Raw genomic sequence first — 26,592 nt, forward strand, 5'->3', positions numbered from 1 at the left:
ACTCTCAGCAAAAGTTCCAGGTGGTCGATCAACTCTTCATGGGGTATGTAGGAGCCAAGAAAGGGAACGCTGTGCAGAAATGGACCATCTAGATAGTATTCTGCATAAAGATCTGCTATGCATTGGCCTGTGGGCTTGCATGCTCATTCCACCAGAGCAAAGGCAGCGACCACTGCATTAGCCCATGGAGTGCCTGTACTGGACATCTGTCAGGTAGCAACATGGGCATCTCTGCACAAATTTACCAAGCACTACTGCATAGACAGTCGGGTCTGTCGAAAGGGGCATTCTGCCTGGTCAGCTTGGGTATCTATTCCAAGGTAAGGAATCTGTGGCTAGAAGTCTCTAGCAGATGAACAAGTTAATACTTTGTGTAACTCCTTAACTGGTAGAGAATCTAGCCCTATCATCCTCCTAGCTGTGCAAAATTATTACAGTGTAAAGATCACCCTTCATTGTGCCTTAAAATTTCGCACCATTTTTCAGCCTTCATTGCCGCTCCACGCTCCTGGTGTGTAAAGTTGCAAAAACTGACATCAGGGTGGCGCCTATATAGGCAACGCATACGTCCTTTCCAGCGCAGACAATATGAAGCCAAATGACACCACCTAGCGGCAGGCTGGGGTACTGCTCAAACATCCAGATCCAGTCTGCCATCTAGGGGAATGAATATTCTACGATAAGGAATCTGCAGCTAGATAGAGTCTCTATCAGATAAGGCGTTACCGAAGGTAACGTGTTCATCCGGAATGGCCCCGTCTGAGGTGAGCTTGCTGTGTCAATCCTAAGCCTCTCTTTAGAATTGGGAATACACTCCGAGTTCAGGGCTGCCTCTAGGAAGACATTTTCTCTCTGTGCAAGTTGGGATGATTTCTCCATAATTGGAGAGAAACTCAGTTTTTCTAAGTTTGGGTTGTATGCTCCCTCAGAGGCCGGGACTCGCTCCTCGAGGGAGACTGATAAGATTGACTCGGACACCTCCTGCAGAAACGCAGGATACAGGTATTCTGACCCCATAGTACCAATGGAGGGGTCCCGAGCTACCCCTCATGGGCAAGAAATTGCCTGTCCCAAATTGTTTTGGGGGCCTACATGAGGAACCACTGATCTGCTGCTGCTCTCCTTGTGGCACCTAGTGTAACTATGCGGTGGATCTGAAGTACATTGAAAAAATACACTTCACTCACACCTACCTCCCGTCACACACGGCCAAACTCCATGTGCAGTTTGGAGTTCGCTGCATGCGGGGGTTGCCCAACCACCGGTGTGCACAGCCAAAGGCCATGCACAGCTGTGGTTGGATTTACATATGCTAATAAATATATTACTTTACATTTGAAAAAGCATAGAAATTCACTGGGAAAAAACAAAGGCTAAAGAGACTTCTAGCTAGGTTCATATTTTATGCACACAAAACCATAAAAACTCAGCAGTTTTACTAATACTTATCCGAAGAATCTAGAACTGATGCTGTAAAGTAACTTTAGTCTATGAGTTATAGTTTCTTAACATAAGTATAACTGCTGAATTTGTATGGTTTTGTGTGTGTAAAATGTGAATCTAACTAACATCCCTATAACCGTTGCTTTTTTCCAGTGAATATATACATTACCCAGTGATGGTCGACATTGCGTAGTTATAGTTAGGACTGTGTTTCCATAGGAAATGCATTTTTTATAGTGCTAATAATTTTGGCGCCACTTGACGGACCTGCACAAAATTTTCAAAAACAGTTCTCATTTTTGCCTAGTTTGTGCATGGAAAGTTTCAGGGTGATCCGTCACGCAGGGGCCGACTAAAATGGGGGTCCTAAAACACATTTCCCCATTTATTTTCCCATAGAAACATTAGACACAGTTACAGCCTAAACCGCTGAACGGATTTACACCAATTTTGCCAGAAAGCTAGATCTTGGTCCAGAATGAGTGCTTTGTGTTTTGGTGTAAATGTGTTCATTAGTGTTTGAGCAATTATTTGCTCAAAACGTTGTGTATCTATGGAACCGTCCGATCTCAAGCTGAGATCTGATTAGCTGCCACCACCTGAGCCAGGAAGTTGCGGCAGTCAACTTAGGGTCCAGGAGCCAGTCTTAAGTCCTTAAAAAAATAAAGTTAAAAACATAGGAGGGTAGGAATAACTGGAACCCCCCCAGGCCTGGTAGTGGGGTCCCAGAGTGGCCAAAAGAACAAGTTACTTATCTTCGGTAACGCTTTTTCTGGTAGATACAATATCTGCCTGTGGATTCCTCACCTTGTGAATATCCCCCTTGCGCCAGCAACGTTCGGAAAATTCTTCGTAGCACGCCGGCGTGGACGACGTCATAGGAGCACGGCATCGCGCGCGACTCCGTCTGACGTTACCGACTCCACATAAGGCCCACGTCGGCGTGATGACGTCAGTTCCGCCCTTTTTTCCGTGCCTTCGAGGCACCCGGACGGACCAACAAGTACATATATATATATATATATATATATATATATATATATATATATATATATATATACACAATGTACACAGTACATGCAAACCAAATACAATTAAAGTGCAAAACTATACAAAATCAGATAAAACCATAATTACATTTGCACATAACACCAGGTATAGCAGAGTGGACAACAGGGAGGCGGGTGGGTCAGTGAGGAATCCACAGGCAGATATTGTATCTACCAGAAAAAGCGTTACCGAAGGTAAGTAACTTGTTCTTCTGATAGATACATCTGCCGTGTGGATTCCTCACCTTGTGAATAGTGTCCCACAGCAATCCCCACTCCCGGAGGAGGGAGTCCACTCTGCTACACCAGGAAATCTTGGAGAACAGAGCGCGCGAAGTGGCCGTCCCTCCTCACCTCAGCATCCAAACAGTAGTGCTTCGCAAAAGTGTGGAGGGAGGCCCAAGTCGCAGCCCTGCAAATGTCCTCAACAGGAACACCTCTAGACAATGCAGAAGTAGCAGACTTCGCTCTAGTTGAATGAGCTCTAATACCCTCAGGAGGGTCCTTACCCGCCAGAGAGTAGCAAATCTTGATGCAGAGAATAATCCATCTGGAAAGCGTGCGCTTGTGCACCGCTCTGCCCTTCTTGCAGCCAGCAAAACCCACGAAGAGCTGATCATCTATTCGATAGTCTTTAGTCCTATCAAGATAGAAGCTAACCGCTCTCTTCGGGTCCAGGCGATGAAGCCTCTCCTCCTCCTTGGAAGGGTGTGGGGGAGGATAAAAGGTAGGAAGGGTAATGGATTGACCTAGGTGGAAGGGAGTAACCACCTTAGGCAGAAAAGCAGCCCTGGTCCTAAGAACCATTCTTTCAGCATGGATGGACAAAAACAGGGGCTTGGAACTAAGAGCCTGAAGCTCACTTACCCTCCTTGCCGAGGTAATTGCAACTAAGAACACCGTCTTAAAAGAAAGAAGCCTCATTGGACACTTGTGTAAGGGTTCAAACGGCGAACCCATCAGATAGGTTAACACAAGATTCAAGTCCCAATGAGGAACAATAAAGGGAGAAGGAGGGAACTTATTAGTGAGTCCCTTCAAAAATCTTAATACCACAGGAGATTTAAAAAAAAAAGGGCTGATCCAGCAAACCGAGGAAAGCCGATAAGGCCGAAAGATAACCTTTGACAGTGGCAACAGCAAACCCTTGCCGTGCCAGAGAAAGAGCAAACAACAAGATATCAGATAAATGAGCCTTTAACGGGTCAACATCCCTCTCCCTACACCAAGATACAAACTTAGACCACCTATACGAATAAATGGACTTGGTGGAGTCACGCCTGGCAGAGAGTATGACATCCACCACATCGTGAGGGAGAGAGAAAGAATTCAGATTGCCCCGTTCAATCTCCAGGCATGAAGGTGTAATGTCTGGAGGTGGGGGTGTAGAACCTGCCCCTCCATCTGAGAGAGGAGGTCTGCCCTGAGAGGGAGACGGAGCGGCGGGTGAGAGGAGAGGTGGAGAAGATCTGTGTACCACACCCTTCTTGGCCAATCCGGGGCGACCAATATGACTTGGGCCCAGTCTTGGCGAATCTTCCTCAGAACCCGAGGAATCAAGGGTATGGGAGGAAACGCGTAAAGGAGCTGACCTCTCCAGCTCAACTGAAACGCATCCCCCAATGCTCCTTGCATCGGATACTGGAGACTGCAGAATGACGGGCAGTGAGCATTCTCGTGAGTGGCGAACAGGTCCACCCGAGGAGTCCCCCACGTCCGAAAGACGTGACGAACCACCTCCGGGTGAAGCCTCCACTCGTGGTCGGCAGAGAACTGCCGACTGAGAATGTCCGCACGTACGTTCAGGACTCCGGCCAGATGATTTGCCATTAGACAAATCTGGTGGTCCTGAACCCAGGACCAGAGACGCAGTGCCTCTTTGCAAAGACACCACGACCCTACTCCTCCCTGCTTGTTGATGTACCACATCGCGGTCGTGTTGTCCGTCAGGACCTGGACCGATCGACCGCGAAGGGAAGGGAGGAATGCCTTGAGCGCCAGACGTATGGCCCGCAATTCTAGAAGGTTGATGTGAAGCAACCTTTCCTCTGGAGACCAAAGACCCTTGACCTCCAGATGAGCACCCCACCCTAGAGTGGATGCATCCGTTATCACCGTGGCCACCGATGGTGGAAGCTGAAAAGGCTTTCCTTGAGACAGATTGCCTTCCACGCCCCACCAAGACAGATCCGCTGCAGACTCTCTGGAGATCTTCACTGACTCCCCGAGATCTCCGTTGTGTTGATACCACTGCCTGCGGAGGCACCACTGGAGTGCCCTCATGTGCCAGCGTGCATGGTTGACCAGGAGAATGCAAGAAGCCATCAGACCGAGCAGGCGAAGGACCTTCAGGACCGGAACAACCGCTCCATTGTGAAACAAAGGAATCATTTCCTGTATGTCGCGAATCCTTTGCGGAGGAGGGAATGCACGACATACAGTAGTGTCCAGTACCGCACCTATGAACAGGTTGCGCTGGGAGGGCACCAGGTGAGATTTGGGCACATTTATCGAAAAACCCAACCTGAACAACAGCTGCGATGTCTCTTGCAGGTGATGAAGCACCTTCTCGGGCGACTCCGCTTTGATCAGCCAGTCGTCCAGATACGGGAACACAGGTATCCCCGACCTCCTGAGATGTGCAGCCACCACTGCCATCACCTTGGTGAAAACTCGAGGCGCAGTAGTAAGACCAAACGGAAGGACCGCAAACTGGTAGTGTTGCGATCCCACCGTAAATCGGAGATACTTCCTGTGCGACTTCAGGATCGGGATGTGAAAATACGCATCCTGCAAGTCGATCGACACCATCCAGTCTTCTTCCAACAGCGCTTGAAGAACCTGTGCAAGAGTGAGCATTTTGAATTTCTCCTGCTTGAGATAGAGATTCAAAATCCTGAGGTCCAGGATTGGACGTAACCTGCCATCCTTCTTGGGGATCAGGAAATACCGGGAGTAGCATCCCTGACCCCTTTCCTGCTCTGGAACCACCTCTATCGCACCTTTCTTGAACAATGCCAGGACTTCTTCCTGCAAGCGAACAAGGTGGTCCTCCGAACAATAACCCTGGCAAGGAGGGTAATTGGGAGGGAACTCCTGGAAAGGAAGAGCATACCCATTTTCTACGAGATTGAGAACCCAAAGATCTGATGTAACCGATTCCCAATCCCGTAGAAAATGAGTAAGCCGACCCCCCACCGGAGCCACATGATCCAGAATGGCGGATCTAGGGCTGCTTTGCTGCAGGGGGAGGGGGTTGATTATTAGAGGAAGAGGAGGAGGAGGAGGAGGAGGAGGAGGAGGAGGAGGCCTGGCGTCCACGACCACGGCCCCTTTGCTTTCCTCTGTAGGTTTTATACAGAGGATTCTGACGCTGCTGCTGCTGTCCTTGATTGTAGGGACGAAAATTGGATCTGCCAAAACCCCTATACTTCCTAGTCGCAGAGCCCCTTGTCTGAAGGCCCAAAGACTTCGCCGTAGCCCGGCTGTCTTTGAATCTCTCCAGAGCTACGTCAGCCTTCTTGCCAAAGAGGCCTGTCCCATCAAATGGCAAGTCCAACAAAGTAGACTGAACGTCAGAAGAAAAATCGGAGGACTTTAGCCATGCGGCCCTTCTTGTAGCAACAGTAGAGCCCATAATTCTGGCAACAGAGTCCACCGTGTCCATACCACTCTGTATAACCATACGAGCTGCAGCCTGAGTATCAGCGACCACCTCGTTAAAGTTCTTCCTATCGTCCTCTGGAAGCGTAGAAGAAAGCTGTTTAACAGAGTCCATCAACGCATGAACGTATCTCCCCAAGAGGCAAGTAGCATTGGTGGACTTCAAGGCCATGCTACCCGAGGAGAAAATCTTTTTAGTAGACTGGTCCAACTTTTTCGAGTCCTTGTCTGCCGGCACCTGAGGGAAAGAGCCCGCAGCCCTGCTGGAACAGGCGGCCTGCACTACCAGACTCTCCGGTGCAGGATGCGAGGAAAGAAATTCAGGGTCATCAGGAGCCACCCTGTAACGCCTTGCCACTGACCTGGAAACCGCAGGAGCAGACAAAGGCCTCTTCCAGACCTCCTTTATTGGTTCAGTCAATGCATCCGTAAAAGGAAGTGTAGGTTCCACAATTGAAGAAGGCGAATGCAATACTTCCGTAAGGATGTTGGGCTTGTATTCAACTGTGGGCAAAGTCAAGCCTAGCAACTCTGCAGCCTTCTTAATAACAACATGATAGGGTGCCAAGTCCTTAGATGGAGCGTCAGAAACGGTTGGCAAACCCCACTCAGGAGAAAGTTCCAAGCCACTTGCGTCTTGAAGGTCTTCAAAACAATCCCCCTCTTGCAACTCTCCTTCCTCAACCTCGGAGTCCATATACTCCTTCTCCTCCAAGAGGCGTTGAGCCCTGCGCCTCGACCACTCCATACGGACCGAAGTCGATGGATCCGGCAACGACTCCGACGGCGCCGGAGCCGACGTCGAGCGAGGAGCCGGAGGACGGGAAGCGCCACGATCCGAATCCCCTCGAGGCCGATCCGGAGTCGGCGAAGCCGCATGCGAAGTCGACGACGCCGTACCGAGCCAAGGAGTGCACGGCGTCGGCATAAACGGCATAAAGGGGGCCGGGGCATAGGCCTGGGGCACACCCAAATTGAAAGACAAAGGACCCATGGGACCCATAGGCGCACCAGCGGGGTACATCGCCCTCGAGTAAACACCAAACATGGCGTTTAAAAACTGCGAGGGATCCTGACCTGGACCTGGAAAGGGTGGGTACGAACCCAACGGCCGCTCCGAAGGAGGCTGATCCGGCAAAGGCGCACCCTGGCCCTCCTGTTCTTCAGGCTCCACAACCGGAGTCGGTGCTCGAGGAACCTCTTCTTCATGCACTGATGAATGGTGCGACTCCAGATCCTGTTCCTGCTCATGAACTGGAGAACCAATGTGAGATTGAGCTGGAGAAGGAGACACGAAGTCCTTGTGATGTTTACGAGACTTCTTCCTCGAATCCGAAGACTCCTTGCCAGAGTGGTGTCTGGAGTGATGTTTACTCCTCTTATGCTTCTTTCTCGAGGAGCCCGAAGCATGGCCCGAGGCCGACTTGGATCCGGACCTCGACCTCCCTCTGGATCTTGATCTCTCTCTCGACCTCGACTTGGCCCTCTAAGCCGACCTCGACTTCGACCGCGACAGTTGTCTCGACTTCGAGCGCCTGGACACTGACCTCGAAGACCTTCCGGCTTGTCTTTCCTTCACCTTTGCAAGCAGAAGCTTCGCCTCCCGCTCTCGCAAGGCTTTGGGGTTCATCTTGTCACAGGAACGACAGTTCTTGACATCGTGACCCGAACCAAGACACCACAGACAGTCGGGATGCGGATCGGTGATCGACATCATCCGGGAACAGAAACCACATTGTTTGAAACCTGTCTTCCTCGACGACATCTTCGGCGATGAAGCGAAATCCAACAGAGAAACAATAACAGCTAAACAGCGAAAAGATACAAAAGTATCGCAGAAGATCCCAGAAACCGTTAGCGTCGACGACGCGGAAAAAAGGGAACTGACGTCATCACGCCGACGTGGGCCTTATGTGGAGTCGGTGACGTCAGACGGAGTCGCGCGCGATGCCGTGCTCCTATGACGTCGTCCACGCCGGCGTGCTACGAAGAATTTTCCGAACGTTGCTGGCGCAAGGGGGATATTCACAAGGTGAGTAATCCACACGGCAGATGTATCTATCAGAAATTGTTTCTATTTTTAATGTTCCCTGGTGACTTTTTTTTTTAAAGGTGGGGGGCCCCTCCCCTTTGTTTAAAAGAGTGGTCCTGGGTGTGGCATCCCCAGGAACTAATGAGGCTTGGGGAGGGGACCACACAGCCCCCCCTCACCTTAAAAATATATATATGGCCCGGGGAGATACGGTCCACAGGGCCAGAATAGGCTTGAAGGGGGGTACACCCCCCCTATTAAAATATAAAGACCCTGGGGGTGAGGTCCCCAGGGCCAGGCACTGTGGCCCACCCCCTCCGGACACACAGCCAAAGGCTTTGTGTAGAGTGGGTTTGGATACCTTTTAGTGGGTTGGCCACAGGGCCTTGTGACCACTACCACACTGCCAAAAGCCGTGCACATTGTAGGGTTGGCTGTATGCAGGACAGGTGTGGCCGTTGAGCCTGGCTGATTGACGGAAAGCCCGGCGCAGTGTGGGGTTGCTATATTTGAGGAGGTTGGCTCAGTGCCTGGCCACAGGCCATGCATAGAGTGGGGTTGGCTTCATGCGGGGGATTAACATTTGGACCTGCTATGCACGGCAGGGGGTTGGATTTACATATGGTAATAAAATATTACTTCATGCTTTAAAAAAACCTCTACATTTGCTGGAAAAAAAACAAAGGTTAAAGTAATGTTCTAGTTAGGTGAAATGTTCAGTAACAATGTAACATTTTAAACTCGATAACCACTGAAATTCACCAGTTATAGTTACTTGAGCTAACTATAACTCGTACCCTCCCCATGAACTGCTAATTACCCCACATATTAAATCACTCCTAAAATCTTCTATAACAACATTGATAATATCACTGCAACATTTGCAGGGAAACTATTGAGGAGAACTGTGTATGGCAGGAGCGTGAGTCATAGTTACTTGAGATGAGCATAACTGGTGAATTTCTGTGGCTTTTAAGAGCTTAGAACGTTGCGTTGTAACTGAACATGTCATCTAACTATAACATTTGTTAACTTTTTCTATATAGTTAAAATATATGCAAATGAAAAAACAACAGAAAGCAACTGCCTGTGTTAATCTTTCCCACAGGACCTCTGAGAAATCTCTTCTTCTGACTCCCCATTGGCTCCCTATTTAACAAAGATGTGATTTAAGGCCCTCTGCTAAAGCCTATTTAGCCATTAATGGCATCTGTTTGGAATTCATATTCAGAAAAATGTGTATTTACTTTCCTTCTTGCACTTGACGCTCCTCAGGAGCCTTGTTCCTGAGGGTGCCCAAATTAAAGCGTAGTTGGATCAGAAGTGTAGGAGAGTAGGATCTGCTTCCTATGGTTGCCCCCACTTTTTGCTGTGTTTCACTGGTTTTTCAACTTTAGTCTAGCTGTGGCCCCGCTAATCAGGACCACAGCCTAGCTGTTCTCTCTAAATTGATTGCATGTACTTTAGGTACATACCCGATTGGTTACTGAGTCACCCTTGTGAGTCCCTAGTATATGGTACCAAGGGCATACGTACCCCAGAGGCCTACCAGGGGCTGAAGCATGTATTATGCCACCCCTGCGAAGCCTTCCAAAATGGCACCACAGGTCTGAACTTGCAGCCTGGGTAAGGTGGTGTAAGCACCCCTTACTTAGATATAGTGTATGTGTGTGTATATATATATATATATATGTTACTCGTATGGCAGGTCTTGACAATTCTGAAGGCAGAGTGCTTGGTTTTGTGTGAGAGGGTGCCCTAGCATGAGCTGAGCCCCTCTGCAGCTTTCGGAATCCCTTATTTATAGCTGTTCTATGATATAGCCATACCATATACTCTTAAGTGCATTATAATCCTCGCGGTTAATGCTAACTTTGGTCTGGCTTTATCAAAACATGTCGTGTTTGGTCTCAAACACTTTGGAATACAACCCCCTGCCAGTTCTGGCGGCGGGGGTAGCATTCCACCCTTCTAGAGGGAAAAGACATGTACACACTGGTATACCTGGTAGAAATTTAAAAGAGCCTCAGCATCGCAAAATGGATGCTGCTGCCACAGACACGAGTCTGACCACCTGCTGCTGGATGAAACTCCGGCAGGGGAGGCCTAGACAATAGGTTTCCTGTCCAGGGAGGTGCCAGCACCTCCCCAGACAGGCTTTAGTGTATTGGGGCAGGGTGGGTTGCATTCAGTGAATGCTTTTGAGACACTGCCTAGGGCACACAAGGTGCTCCATGTATTTCCCAGTTCCAACCGGTTGCTGGGGCACTCAGTCCCAGCTCTGGCGCGAAACTGGACAAAGGGGAAGGGGTGTAACCACCACCTCCCCAGGTCCTCCCATAGGTGGTACCCTAGAGTTAGTCCAACCCCTAAACTTGGTAGCAGTACCTAGGACTTTAGATTACCCTGGACGAAACTCTGAAGACGAAATCTTGGACCTTCGACATTCCATATCGACTGGAAGACGGACGAAATCTCCCTTGGGGTCAAGGAGTGACGCCCCTGTTCAAACAGGCACCAAAGAAGCATCTTGCCGGTCTGCATCTTCGAGGCTCCCGAAGAATCTGCGACACAGGACACGGACTTCCAGACATCTCTGAGGTTGACACAAGTCCACAGCTAAGCGGAGACCTGTAGCTATCACGAGAGACATGGGACCGGAACTCCTGGACATCCTGCAGTTTTGCAAGTGCACCTACTTCCCGAAGTTGTGCAGTGGGCTATTTGTTGCCCTCGCCCGAGCACCTTTTGCTCCGAAGCTGAGAGGCCTACACTCCACGAGTGTTCCGTGGGCCCGCTTTCTTCACCGCAGCTCGAGGCTCCTTCGTGATCTTTAGTCCGTTGGGTAGTCGGTCCCCACGATGGATAATCCTTTGTTTTTTGGGCTTTCTTGGTTGCTCCAGACGTGCCCTGACTCTCCTCCAAAGGGTGAGTCCCTCAGACCTTACTGGTCTGCACCGAAGCCAATCTTGTCATCTTGCGTGGATTGCTGTTGCCAAGGCTTGTTGGGTCCAATCCGGATACAGACGCTGCAGCACTCTACATCAGACGTGGGACAGCTCGAATCCAGCTCCTGGTTGTTGTCGACACCTCCTGGACTTCGTGGCTGAGAGCCAAGCTTCACCTACTTCACTTGAAAGCACCCGACATCGGCTGGCATCTTCCTGTCGCCATCCTGGTCAATTGCTAAAGACCCAGACTCTGTCCCCACTGCTATTAGGTTCTTCAGATCACCGATCCACCCTTGGATCTATCTAGATACTTTTCCTCTGGTTACCTGCAGCACTTCTTCGCAGCTCTCCGTTGGAATCTATGAAGAAACCCGACACGAAACGACACCTATGCACCCTGCTTACCTGGGTGAGGTAACACGAGTACTTCGGTACTCCAGTGGGTCTGGACTCTCGAAGTGTCTAGTTCTAAAGGGGTTTCACCGCAGTCCACTCCGAAGTGTCCTAAATCTTTAGCTTTGTAACTTTAACTTTCGCCATAGAAGTCAATGGTGATTCGCGGCTGTGTTTACACACTGCACATGTCCCCCGTGGGTCTCCTGCGTCCCTACCTTGGGCGGTTCCTGGTGGCCCCAGCGGTTCTAAAGGCCCTAGACCAAACTTCTATCCTTTATGTGGTTCTTCTACCACTATTTTAGTATATGTTTTATGAGGCCCCTAGGGCAAAACGTATACTTCACTATATACGGTGTGCTATTTAAAATTCTTGTATTGTACTCTAGCCTCATAGTGAGACTAGAGGGGTTGTGTTTAGAATAAATACATGTATTATATACTAGCAGCCCGTCCCGACCTTGTCCGGGAGCAATCAGGCTTCCCCGCCCGCCCCGACATTGTCCAGAAGCCTGGGCCCCCGCCCGGCCCGTCCCCCGCCTGCCCCGACATTGTCCGTGGGTCCCCTTACCTCAGCCGCCGCTCCTCCCCCCGCGCTCCTTAGTTTACCGCTCCGCCGCTCCTCACCGCCGCTGGTCACCGCTCCTCCCGCCTTGTCACCTCACCGCCGCTGATCACCGGTCCTCCGGTCTGTCCGCTGCTCCTCAAGTCACCGCTCCTCCCCTGCGCCATGTCCGCCGCTCCTCGTCGCGTTCCTGGATGCCGCTCTTCCCCGCGCTCCTGACGTGAGCACGCACGTCGCGGCCGGCGCTACTTCGGAGGGACTACTTTTTTTTAATGTACATTTTTTAAATAACGTTTTTTTATTTTTTTATTTATATAGCCTATAACCATCTGCACACCCTGACGATTACAACGGTGTATCGGGTGTGTGGATTGGCGCTGTGGTTCCCGAGTTTACCCGCCTCAAAGTTCTTCCTTTATTATAGTAGTGTATATATATACCTTGTGTGGTGTACTTTCATTTGATCATTCAATAGATTATAGACTGGTAAAATAAGCTGCTTTACATTCCTTCAACACTTGGCCTGAAGGCTGCTCTCCACGGCTACCACTAGGTTAGCTTTCTATAAAGGTTATCTTAAACCTACCATCAATAAGGGTCGTTTGAACTGTTGCAAGGTGCCCACTAGAATAGTGGACATCATATACCAGGCCAACTCCTCACATTATGAAAAACCGACAAAGCAGCTGCCTGGGTTAATCTTAATCTTTCCCACAGGACCTCTAACAAATCTCTTCTTCTGACTCATCATTGGCTCCCTATTTAACAAAGATGTGATTTAAGGCCCACTGCTAAAGACTATTAAGCCATTAATGGCATCTGTCTGGAATTCATATTCAGAAAAATGTGTATTTATTTTCCATCTTGCACTTGACGCTCCTCAGGAGCCTTGTTCCTGAGGGTGCCCAAATTCAAGCGTAGTTGGATCGGAGGTCATTCTTTTTTTCTATCACACTTCAAGGTTCTGGAACTCTTTACCTCCTAGCCTCAAACACGCTCCTGACTCTCTTTCAAATAAGCTTCCAAAATCTGTATTTTGATATTGGCGCTCTCCACAATTGCTGTCACGTGAGGAATGGCTTGCGGAGATGTACAAGACTACATCATATGAAGAGATCATTCACAATTTAATTGCCAAAGCAGATGTTTTTCTTCTTACATGAACCCCTTTTTGAAAGATGCCCCATTTTCTCCCCCAGTAGTTCACTTACTCTTGCTTCTTCCTCATTGCCATCACTGTACTCACTACCCCTCCTGGTTTTTCTTCCCTGCTTTGTAGTGTCTTCCTTCTCCTCTTTTTCTGTCCTTCTTCCCTTCCCCTTTACTTTCTTCCATCCATAGCTTATTTCCTCTCTTCCTTTATCTACCTCTCAAATATTAAATATATATGTTTTGATTTCTATTGGTGCATGTATCACAATCAACATTTGTATCTCTATATGGGTATAAGCTGGACTTTCATGACCACGTATTTGCTGTTATTTCGGAATTCTTAATTTTACAAGTAGAATAATAGATACACAAAACACCTTCTTTCCTTTACAAATTACAATCTGACACTAAATCATCCTTTCTCGTACAAGAACAACTGAAAATGACGGTGAGCACATGATTGCCTGGTGCAATCAAATAGTGCAATATTTTTTTAGAAGCCTTTTGCGACAACTGTAACTGCCCGTTTCTGTTGGTATGAATTTCAGTTCCAGGAAACTCTTTATCAGATAACCGTGCGCTTTAGAAATATCATTCATTAATTGTTCTTTATGTAGGTAGGGCCCTGTGTTATGTCCATGCATTCTTATTAATTAAGCCTATGTTTTACAGGGTTAAAGGATGTCAGCTACTGAATAGCTATTCCCATTGTTCTATAATGGGGAGTAACAGTGGTAAGAAGAGTCTTTTGTACTGGCAGGATTATATTTTAACAGGGAGCATGCCTCTGCCTACTGCTCTATCTGTATCCCGTAGATATTAGCAACCCTTTTAGTGAGGGTGCTAGAATGGTAGGTTGTCAGACTGGAAGCCAAAAGGATATGTATCAAAAACTTCTTTCATGAATCTGTGTCAAGATCTTCCCAGATGTCCGGTTCATAGACCAATATGAGATGCCCACATCTGATGCGATCACTCCCTCATTGAGCTCGTCCTCTTGTGGTTCTGGAGTGAAGGGTGGTTCCAATGCTGAGTGCTCCTCTGTCTTGGCTGTTTCTCCAATCTGCTACATTGGTATCGAAACTCTAAGGGATGTAAAGGCTTTTTTTCTGCAGTAACACTACCGTTTCGGCTTGAAGCTTGTTTTTCTTTCAATGTCAGGTGCCCTTTGTTCGCCGTTAGTAGTCCTGTCTGCTTTTCTTTCTGGGGGTCAGTCTTTCTTTACCTCCTCCTTCCTTCGATTCAAGTTCCCCCTCTTGAAGTCTAGAAGAGGAGTGAATGTTTGCCCTCAGCAGGGTGTTTGGTTTTCGGTCCGAAAGGTCCTTTTGATTTTATTTCTTATTTGATCGGTTTGTGCTTCGACTATAGTTACTTTCAGGATTTTCTAGCCCAAAACTTCAACTTGGCCTCAGTCGTCTAGCGGTTCCAAGGTTGTATTTGCTTAGCACTTTCAACTCCCTGTGCAACTTTTTCTGCATCTCTTCTCTCCGTGATGCAGCTATCACATCCTTTGGTAAGGTCTGTAGATGCACACAACAAACAATGGGAGGAGGGTCTAAGGGCGGGTTTACCGACCAACCAGGTACATGCCCCAAACACAATATTATAACAACAAATAATACCTGGGGGTCAAAAATAGTAAGTCAGACAGAATGGATCACAACACCAATACTACGCAGAAAACACCAGTGAGAACATCATGCATGCTAGTAAATGCAGGCCAAGTCAAGGCTCAAGAGCATATGGAGAAAATAGTTCCCATCAGAAGCCACACTGTACCGCCCTCTTTCTCATCATTTGGGTTCTCCTTACCCAGGAGACAAAACGGCCGGTGTGATGTTACCGTGACCGATAAATGTGATAAGTGGGTAGTATGTTTTGTACAAAAATTAAAGTGGCTACTGAAAAAAGCAGTGTTTGGTGGTAGGAGTGAAAAGTGAGGGGTTTTAATAAAATTAGGTGAATCGGGTAGACAAACAAAATTTATTAGTATCTCCCAATCCCTAAGGTTAAAAAGCAAGTGCAAGTGCGGGTTTGAAATAATAACCGTACTTGATGGTGGTCAACATGTTTCTGCATTACATAGAACAGAGTTTCCAATGCATTCTTCAGGACCTTGTTTAACAACACTACTGCTTAGAATAAATAGTAATGAAAAAATATCACCTGAAAGTCCCAGTTGTGTACTCAACCGTATACTGTTATTGCATTGTATCGCACGGTATTGGATCCAGACAGAAAGACAAACAAACAAGAAAACAAAAGAACATGAATGTATCATATTCCCGTAGTTTTTTCAATAAAAACCATAGTGTGATGGAGTCACATTCACACATACTAGGACATAAGTTCCAATATACAGACTCACCCATATTTGATGGTTGAGAGGCTTCACCCCACCTGGCTGCAGCGCAGGTTTGAGGAGCACCGCTCTAAAAACAATTTGAGTTACTTTTAGAGTTATTTCAACAAAAAATTAAAAGGAGTTTACACGGAGGCAACAGATGGCTTAGTTACTCCATCAAGTTCTACGTTGGTTTAATGCAGATAACCCCGCCTGTACTGTACCCCGGCGGTCAGACTAATGGCTAGATTAGAATTGTGACACGGATACCAGTCCGCTAATCGTGTTCACCAGATATGTGGCCAAGCTTAGGTAGGAAGAGTTGCAGCAAAACGGAGAGCGAGGTCGCTTTAAAAGCTGCGCTACTTTCCTTTGCGCGTTGGTATTGTCAGGCTTTCAGCGTGCGCGCTAGAGAGCGAGCGCTGTGCAGCCCGCTTACCTGTCCGTCGGTGTCTCCTGGCAGTCATCCGTACTGTCTGGGGGGGGCACCGGCAATCGTAAAAGGGAGCTGTTTGTACGTTCGTATTCAGCTCAACAGCGTCACGTGATCCAGTGCGGTCACGTGATGCAGAGCATGCTGGGACATGTAGTTCCAAACGGATCTTTACGAGTTACTTTCTGTCGACAAGGCAAATTAATCTTTGGACAGTGATTACACATAGAGATAAAGCCATTGTTATGTGTCAATGCAATAAATAACGCTGGAACATATAATTCAAGACAGATCTCTAGAAATTAATTTCTGTCATCAAGACATATTGTCGTTTAGACAATGGCTACGTAGGGGGAAACCCTTATTTTGTATATCAGAGGCATTAATATAGAGTGAGTTGGAACATCTAGCGAAAACCCGAGCCTGTATGGTGCTTATAAGTACCTTATCTGCAATGTAAGGATTCATAGTGTCAGTCGTATTTGGAGCGACTGAGAGTATGAACATACAATGAGGTTAATTAGAGGGACATCCAGGGTATTGGCTCATTAAGCCCTCCTTATCGCTGTTCAATCGGTAGACCCATTTTTGTTCAATTTTGAACAAGAAGCGACTGATGTCAGTGCAAAAATCAGGAATCTGCGGTTGTTCCAGGACTGTCCAACAAAAGTCATCGGGGCCATGTCCTTTCTCCAAGAAGTGTGCAGTGAGGCGGGTGGCCTGTTTCCGGCATTGCACTGTACTTTTATGCTCTTGTATCCGTGTCCTTATTCTCCTGGTCGTCATGCCAACATATCGTAGTGGGCACGGGCACGTTATCAGATAGATGAGATTACTGCTGTTGCAGTTTGTGAATCTGTTTTGTGTCCATGGGCGGTTGGTCCCTATGTCGACCACGGTGGATTTGCAAGTTTGGGGACAAACAGTACATGCCCCACAGGGGTGATGTCCGACAACAGGAGGTAAGTCCCACAAGGTACCCACTTGTCTTGATTCCTTGTTCCGTGGGTGTGTGTGGACTAGCTGGTCCTTTAGATTTTGTCCTCTTTTGAAGGCAAAGATTGGTAAGGCAATGTCATCACCTCCAGTTTTCAAGATCGACCAATGTTTCTTTATAATCCTTTGCACTTGGTTTGATCGACTATTAAATGTATTGACAAAGGCAATACGGTTGGTCTTTTCTTTGGGAGGGTGTATCTCTAATAGGGACTCTCTGTTATTGTTAGACGCCCTCTTTTTAGACTGACAAATAATTTTCTTGGGATAGTTTTTTTCACTCAGTTGAGATTCCAGATTTTTCGAGTGGATCTTAAAGGCCTCTTTACTAGAGCAGTTTCTTTGTCGGAGCTTTATCGGAAGCTGATAGCTAGAAACGCATTATTGCGATATGACAGTTGTCACCCACGGGCCCTGAGGGACAATTTGCCCTTCGGCCAGTTTCTCAGGGTACAAAGAAACTGCTCTAGTAAAGAGGCCTTTAAGATCCACTCGAAAAATCTGGAATCTCAACTGAGTGAAAAAAACTATCCCAAGAAAATTATTCGTCAGTCTAAAAAGAGGGCGTCTAACAATAACAGAGAGTCCCTATTAGAGATACACCCTCCCAAAGAAAAGACCAACCGTATTGCCTTTGTCAATACATTTAATAGTCGATCAAACCAAGTGCAAAGGATTATAAAGAAACATTGGTCGATCTTGAAAACTGGAGGTGATGACATCGCCTTACCAATCTTTGCCTTCAAAAGAGGACAAAATCTAAAGGACCAGCTAGTCCACACACGCCCACGGAACAAGGAATCAAGACAAGTGGGTACCTTGTGGGACTTACCTCCTGTTGTCGGACATCACCCCTGTGGGGCATGTACTGTTTGTCCCCAAACTTGCAAATCCACCGTGGTCGACATAGGGACCATCCGCCCATGGACACAAAACAGATTCACAAACTGCAACAGCAGTAATCTCATCTATCTGATAACGTGCCCGTGCCCACTACGATATGTTGGCATGACGACCAGGAGAATAAGGACACGGATACAAGAGCATAAAAGTACAGTGCGATGCCGGAAACAGGCCACCTGCCTCACTGCACACTTCTTGGAGAAAGGACATGGCCCCGATGACTTTTGTTGGACAGTCCTGGAACAACCGCAGATTCCTGATTTTTGCACTGACATCAGTCGCTTCTTGTTCAAAATTGAACAAAAATGGGTCTACCGATTGAACAGCGATAAGGAGGGCCTTAATGAGCCAATACCCTGGATGTCCCTCTAATTAACCTCATTGTATGTTCATACTCTCAGTCACTCCAAATACGACTGACACTATGAATCCTTACATTGCAGATAAGGTACTTATAAGCACCATACAGGCTCGGGTTTTCGCTAGATGTTCCAACTCACTCTATATTAATGCCTCTGATATACAAAATAAGGGTTTCCCCCTACGTAGCCATTGTCTAAACGACAATATGTCTTGATGACAGAAATTAATTTCTAGAGATCTGTCTTGAATTATATGTTCCAGCGTTATTTATTGCATTGACACATAACAATGGCTTTATCTCTGTGTAATCACTGTCCAAAGATTAATTTGCCTTGTCGACAGAAAGTAACTCGTAAAGATCCGTTTGGAACTACATGTCCCAGCATGCTCTGCATCACGTGACCGCACTGGATCACGTGACGCTGTTGAGCTGAATACGAACGTACAAACAGCTCCCTTTTACGATTGCCGGTGCCCCCCCAGACAGTACGGATGACTGCCAGGAGACACCGACGGACAGGTAAGCGGGCTGCACAGCGCTCGCTCTCTAGCGCACACGCTGAAAGCCTGACAATACCAACGCGCAAAGGAAAGTAGCGCAGCTTTTAAAGCGACCTCGCTCTCCGTTTTGCTGCAACTCTTCCTACCTAAGCTTGGCCACATATCTGGTGAACACGATTAGCGGACTGGTATCCGTGTCACAATTCTAATCTAGCCATTAGTCTGACCGCCGGGGTACAGTACAGGCGGGGTTATCTGCATTAAACCAACGTAGATCTTGATGGAGTAACTAAGCCATCTGTTGCCTCCGTGTAAACTCCTTTTAATTTTTTGTTGAAATAACTCTAAAAGTAACTCAAATTGTTTTTAGAGCGGTGCTCCTCAAACCTGCGCTGCAGCCAGGTGGGGTGAAGCCTCTCAACCATCACATATGGGTGAGTCTGTATATTGGAACTTATGTCCTAGTATGTGTGAATGTGACTCCATCACACTATGGTTTTTATTGAAAAAACTACGGGAATATGATACATTCATGTTCTTTTGTTTTCTTGTTTGTTTGTCTTTCTGTCTGGATCCAATACCGTGCGATACAATGCAATAACAGTATACGGTTGAGTACACACCTGGGACTTTCAGGTGATATTTTTTCATTACTATTTATTCTAAGCAGTAGTGTTGTTAAACAAGGTCCTGAAGAATGCATTGGAAACTCTGTTCTATGTAATGCAGAAACATGTTGACCACCATCAAGTACGGTTATTATTTCAAACCCGCACTTGCACCTGCTTTTTAACCTTAGGGATTGGGAGATACTAATAAATTTTGTTTGTCTACCCGATTCACCTAATTTTATTAAAACCCCTCACTTTTCACTCCTACCACCAAACACTGCTTTTTTCAGTAGCCACTTTAAATTTTGTACAAAACATACTACCCACTTATCACATTTATCGGTCACGGTAACATCACACCGGCCGTTTTGTCTCCTGGGTAAGGAGAACCCAAATGATGAGAAAGAGGGCGGTACAGTGTGGCTTCTGATGGGAACTATTTTCTCCATATGCTCTTGAGCCTTGACTTGGCCTGCATTTACTAGCATGCATGATGTTCTCACTGGTGTTTTCTGCGTAGTATTGGTGTTGTGATCCATTCTGTCTGACTTACTATTTTTGACCCCCAGATATTATTTGTTGTTATAAGGTCTGTAGATGGTCAATACTACTACTATGCACACTGGTAGTTTTTTCTAGACTTAAAAAGTAGGGATCAAACCCTCTGTGATACTAAACTATGATTGAACGTTGCATACATCTCAAGTATAGACTTAAGCCACTTATCTGTCTTACTGCTTATTAGGCGCAGCAGTTGGCTACCTTTTTAGGTCTCGCGACTTGCGTTGCACTGCGCAGCAGTGCACGCACAGGTCGCGAGACCTCTAGTAATTGAAAAAAACAGGGTTTTGGAGGTAGCCTAGGAATCTTGTGCTACCCCATTGGCCTTTGCGTGCTTCTTATTCTTAAAGACTGCACGCAATTGGCCAGAGGCGGGCGCTTTGCTCCGCCCATGGCATATTGGTGTCTATTACTCGCTTGGTGCGCATAATAGACACCATTAGGCCATGGCTCGCAGTGGCGCGCGCGCTCCCACAACTCACGGGCTTCTGGGTTTTTTTCAAGCGGAAGTGAAAGCGAACGCTTTCTCTGCCGCTTGTTTTTTTTTGATCCATTTCACGCTGACTTCTTGTTAAAACTTGAGGCACGCTTCAGGATAGAGTATGGCGGCTGCGCATTTCTTTTGTAATATGCGGTTCACCGAAATCAATCAAAGCATGTGAACAATGGAGCCCGTTGGTTGCAGCCCCTCATCCCTTTTCCACCCCGAGCGCCACGCTTAACACTTGAGCACGGCGCCCGCTTTCAGATTAACAACAGCGGTGCCGCTTTCAGATTAAGAACACGGGCGCTCGCTTTCAGATTAACACGGGTGCACGATTACGAATTAGCACAGGTGCACGCTTTCAAATTAACAACATGGGCGCACGATTACGAATTAACAACACAGGTGCACGCTTTCAAATTAACAACATGGGCGCACGATTACGAATTAACAACACAGGTGCACGCTTTCAAATTAACAACATGGGCGCACGATTACGAATTAACACAGGTGCACGCTTTCAGTTTAACAACACGGGCGCCCGCTTTATATTGCAGCTCGGCCACCTGTTTTTATTATTGGGCTGCATAGTGAAGCAATCCGCCACCACAACTGTAGCGAACTAACCAGCACTGCACCCCAGTACTCCTTGCCACACATGCCCAGTGCCTTCCGTTCCTGGCCAGACCTGCGCTCCCACCCCTCCTATTGTTGGCAAGACTTGTCCTTCGTTACACACTACTATAGCCACACCCAAGCTTTTTGTAGCTGTCTTCACCGCTCACTGTTCCCTGTGCCCGCCGCCCCACCCCAACACCGCATTTCCAGTCCAATTGTCGCTTGTTTACCTAGCCATGTTGTAGTACCATGTGAGGCAAAAAGAGGTCCCATGGGATCTCTTGTGACCACATATGGTACCGCACCCTGCAACATGGCAAGGTGAAAAATATTGGCATTTATAATTCCAATAACTCAAACTCCAACAAATGCTAGACTTATTGCATTTGTAATGCTTTTTAGATCAGGCGCCTTGCCGGCAACTTTACTTGTCTGAAAACGGCATGTGATCAATTCTTCAAAAGAAACAGAAGAGGAAGAAGTGCAGAGAGAGGGTGGCTTTGGAGAAGCCTCCTTCCACCACGGGCCTTGGTATATTCCCAATGACTTGCCTCTGCTGGCATGGGCTGGCCAGCAAGGGCGTGCTATTTCAAGGATAGGTACGTTGTCTCTTTTGTGTTCGGATTACGTTTTAGCGAAGCTTCTTTAAATGGATTTTCATTTGACTGCAGGTGTGATTTGAAGTGTAGATTGTAAATTGAACCCACAGTGTATTCTTTTGGGTGTTTACTTTGCGGACACATTTTGATTCCTGCTTTATTTCTGTTGTTGTTTCTTATTGGGTGCTACACTGCCTGTAATTTTTGCGGTAAAAAGATACATAGCTATTTAGTGATCATCCATGCACATTTATTTGTTTTGCTTTGCTGTCATGGTAACATGATATTAGAGCTACTGATTCCTTCCTTTGTTTATAAAAAAAAGATGTGCGTGCACATAGCCTTTTGTAATGCTGCAATGAGAGTCCTGGCTCTTTGTCGAAGGTGTTTAAGATGCAATAATTTGCTTTGTACCATTCACTGCAAACGTCATCATCTGACTCAAGTTTTTTGTTGGTTTACCTCTTCCAATCCAGTCTTTTCAGCAAAGGGGCCATGCTTACATACAGCATCATACATACATACAAACATACATATTTACAGCATCAATAGTTATGCAGCTGTAGATGTTGCTTCATTTTCGGGTTTCCTTTTCGAGAAAACTGGATGCCACAGACCGTGTCGCCTAACTATTACCAAGCACACCCCCTAACAAAAGGTCAGACCCGCTGGCTTTTCCAATGCTTGTTTTGCTTGCTCTGAGTGCCGAAACACCACAACTCTCCCAGGCATTCCACATAGGAAATATTACTTTTCTGACATTCTGTTATCAGATATTTGTAAGCATTAGAGCAGGAGGAAGCCACCACCGCCTGCTCTCCTGTTTTATGCTGAATGGTGACACCTTTGCACCTCTGCTTTTGGGAAGCAAAGCCCTATGTTTCTGCCCCAGAGTAAATTCAAAAGTGGGAAACAAGATGATAGGGAGAGAATGCGGTCGTGAAGAGCATCAGCGGTATTGCTTTAGTACCCTGATTTACTCTACGTGGGTACAGTCTATGGTGGAATACTAAAACATGGGATTTGATGTTTGCTACTTCTTCATGCTTTTTGCTGGTAGTGGCAATTTTGGTTGTTCGAGCCATAACCCACCATCTTCATTTTGAAATGGTAGTTCTGTGTACTGCAACATGCAGTAGTAGACCGGTTGTGGGTACTGTAGCCTATAAGAACACAGTGTTGAATGCACACAATAGCATTTTGAGTCCTGGGTTTCTAACAGATTGATGTCAAAGTTCCCATTCCTTTGAGTTAGTTGTGCTTTTTAGTGCAGTGGTTGGTTGATTAATCAATTGACTAGTTGACTCTGGCACAACCCTCTCTGAACCTGTACTGAAGAGGATTTGGTCAAAGCTCTGTCCTCTCTAAGCCACTGCTGAACGTATGTGTCCTGTTGTAGCAAACTTTAGAAACTCTGGGTACATGCATGCATGTGTTCCTGTTGAGTCCCGCTGCTGGTGGATGTTTGCGTGTGCATTGCTGATGAGAACATAGATACAAGCATTGACTCATTTCTCCCTCCTGGGAATGTACTGTGCTGTGCTGTTTCATCGAAAGTGGAAAGGTATTCTCTGTGGTAAAGCCCTTCCTGAAATCTGCCTTACAGAGTGGCGAGAGGTTGTTGCTACCCACCCAGTTATTAATCATGCCTAACAAATAATTGGATATGACTGACTGAATGGCCGACGATGGCATAGGGCAGTAATCTTCTTGATCTTCCAGTATCCGTTTCATGAAACTTGGATGAGTTGACTGATCTTTTGAAGGTTTTTATATTTTGAGTCGGGAGAACAAGGGGCCTGCCCACTATTTTAAACAGGCTAGGCAGGTTAGCTGTCAAACCACGTCATTCAAGGGCTCTAGAATGCATACAAATGAGTTTCTCTATTTCTATTGGGGTGGGAAGGGTGGCTGTGTCGTATAGACAGGTTGCAATTAGGATGGAGCAGCTGAGGCACACTGTCTTTGTTTCTCTTCTCACAAAGCCACACGGGTGTTATTTTGAATTGCTTTTTAAATACTGTGCGTAATTTCTTTACCAACTGTGCTCCAAAGTAAATTTCCATGTTTTTACAAAAGCTTCATTAAACTGTGGTCAGCCTTTTTCCTCGTATTATGCTATGGGGTGCTTAATTTCCTTTTTTAGGTCTCGCCTAGCGACGCAGCACATGCACTGCTTGCTTCAAGATCTATTGTTGTCGCTTTTCTTTCAGAAGTGGGGTTGGTGCCTGCCGTGTCTCTTAGGCCCCGCCCAACCGAACTGGATATATTGCTCGCGCATGGCACCAGTCTGTGCATGCACGAGCAGTGGCTCTCTCTCTCTCTCTCTCTCGCCTGGGGGATCAGCGCAATACAGGACCTTCAGGCAGTCTCGTAACACGGTCCGCCGTCACGCCCGCACCCTTCCCAGGCCACCGCACACTCACCGCCGTGTCCCGCGTGCGCAGCCAATTCCTCCGGCAGTGCAGCAGGTCAGCCGCCGATGCCCTGGAGCAGAGCTTCCGCCTCTACTTATTTGCATGTCACGGCCCACCAGGTGCGCTCAGCTGTCCGCTGCCTCAGTTGCTCGCACAGCCTCGCTGCTTGCAGCACCGCAGGGGCCTGCATTCACAGCTGCAAGAGTTTCGGGGCAATGGACGTGTCCGCGTCCCGGGGCACACCACCGGCGTCGGGTCACTCCAGCACACAGGCAGTGCGTGTCACCTCGCTCTGAAATCCTAGGCCTCGCATGCAGGTCACATGGCTCGATTTCTGCGACTTATTGTGCAGCGCGTTGTTGGGGCAATCAATTCCTCCGTAGCTACAGCAGCATTGACCCCACATCTGTGGGATACGTACAGGATAGTTTAGATGACTATCAGGCTCGTCTAATTGGCGGCCATCTTGGTGTCAGGCAAACTCCGCCCATCCAGATCTTTGTAATTTGTAAAGAGTTTAACAAGACTTTTCTCCAATGTAATGCCTTCCAAGAATAACAGTACCTTGCCTTTTAAAAAGTCAATGTTCTGGCCTTTTAGACAAATTGCATTGTTTCCATATTAGGGCTTCCTGAAAGTTTATAAAGTTGTAGATTCGAGATTTTCCCCTCAAATTCTTGCAGTCCTCCAATTGTACTTTCGCTTTTATAACATTGTTCTCTTTCACAGAGACAAACTGGTACTTCCTTTTGTGCAGCAGCCCAGGCTCTTCACAGGCCAGCAAGAACTAGGGGGCATATTACAAAGGGCCATATCGCCGCTTTAGCTGCTGCTAAGGCGGTGATATTTGTTTCACCCTATCAGCAAGCTATCGCTAACAGCTGTTTGCGACAGATTTCTGGCGAAAGCGACCGTTTGAGTGCCGCTTTGCATGTCAGCGATATTTATCGCTAATGACATGCAAAGTAGGCGCACCCTCCTAAAAGACCACGAAAACAGCCGGTAACAGGCCTAACGCCTATTAGCAATGAGGCCTCGGCCTAGGTTAGCGACATAAAAAGTTGTGCTAATAGGGGTTATCACAGGAATTTTAACACCTGCTCAAAACATGACTTAGCCTTTATACTCAATGGGAGGTGGATTCTAAGGGTGAATCCACCCCTGCCTAGTAGCAAGGTTTACGCTAGCAATAAAATATTTATTGCAGTTTTACTTGTATTTTTGATGGATTTCGCTGCTATCGCAGGATCTGTTAGCGCGTTATTACCAAAGTTTTTCTCCAGTGCGATATCTCTGCGATAAGATCCAGCGATAATAAAATATGTGCTGAGAGCGATTTGCAATATTTATCGCACACCCTTGCTAATATGTCCCTAGGTTCTAACGTGTATTATTATTTTAGAAGCTTGTAAAGCGCTCAGCTACCCACAACGGGGGTGTCCCGGCGCTGTGGACGTGCGACAGCCAGAGAAGTTCAGTGAAGGCTAGATCAGAGAAAAGAGCCAGGTCTTAAGTTTCCTTGGAAACAAAGGCTCTGATGTAAGAAATCTGAGCTCCAACGGTAGTAGATTCCAGAGTTTGGAAGTGGCCACAGCAAAGGCCCTACCTCCTGTGCGTGCAAGACAATTGTGGGCAAAACATTAGACGAAGGTGATTAGATCTAAGGTCCCGCGTCGCTTGTGTCATCTTAAGTCTGTGCCTCAAGTAAGCAGGGCCTCGTCCATTGAGAGCTCTAAAGGCAAGGACCAGGGCCTTGAACTGTATGCGGTATCTCACTGGTAGCCAGTGCAGTTTGGCCAAATAAGGTGAAATAGAGTGGCGATAGGGAATGTTACAAATCAGCCTGGCCGCTGAGTTCAGCACTGTCTGCAGACAGTTAATGAGATACGCCGGGGCTCCCACATACAGTCTGTTTGCGTAGTCCAAATGAGACGTTATTAGGGCATGGACTACCATCCTGCGAGAGTCAAGTGGCAGGAAAGGAATGATTTTTTTAATCATTCGAAGCTTCCCAAAGCAAGATGCCGAAACTTTATTCATTTGAGTTTTACAGGATAAAGCTGTATCAAATTGGAAACCCAAATTACAGGCAGCTTGAACTGGTGCCGGGGGGGAATTAAGTTCAGACGGCCACCAAATATCGGGAAAAGGAGATTTCTGGTTCTGGTGTATGGTTCCTGTGTGACGTCAGGTAGAGCTTGTTTCTTGGTCATGCTTGTCTGGGATCAAGGCAACCCTTTTTGCATTACTAGCCACCTGACCACCATATATGAAGCTCCTGGTCTTGGACCAAGGGGAAGTGTGATTCAAAAATTAAAATAGCCTTTAATCTAAAAAGAATCCAAATTCCCACAAGAAAACCCCTATCCTAACCAAACTGCAGTGCCCGTCTCGCCTTTACATCCAAGAACTGAGCCCCATAACCATGGCCAAGTTGCACTGCTGCCCCCAAAACATTTCCAGAGTAGCAGAGGCCTCATACATTCTTTCTAAAACAATAGCGACACCCCACTA

The 26,592-nt window shown here is 47.1% G+C and overlaps 1 protein-coding gene across 1 annotated transcript in view; it reads left to right on the top strand.

Moving 5' to 3' along the window:
- The window catches only part of MAN2B1 (mannosidase alpha class 2B member 1), a 278,792-nt gene that overhangs the window by 249,254 nt on the left and 2,946 nt on the right, over positions 1-26,592 (top strand). The window lies entirely within an intron of this gene.

This window comes from Lissotriton vulgaris, chromosome 1_1, assembly GCF_964263255.1.
Source record: "Lissotriton vulgaris chromosome 1_1, aLisVul1.2, whole genome shotgun sequence".
In the NCBI taxonomy this organism is placed as follows: domain Eukaryota; kingdom Metazoa; phylum Chordata; class Amphibia; order Caudata; family Salamandridae; genus Lissotriton; species Lissotriton vulgaris.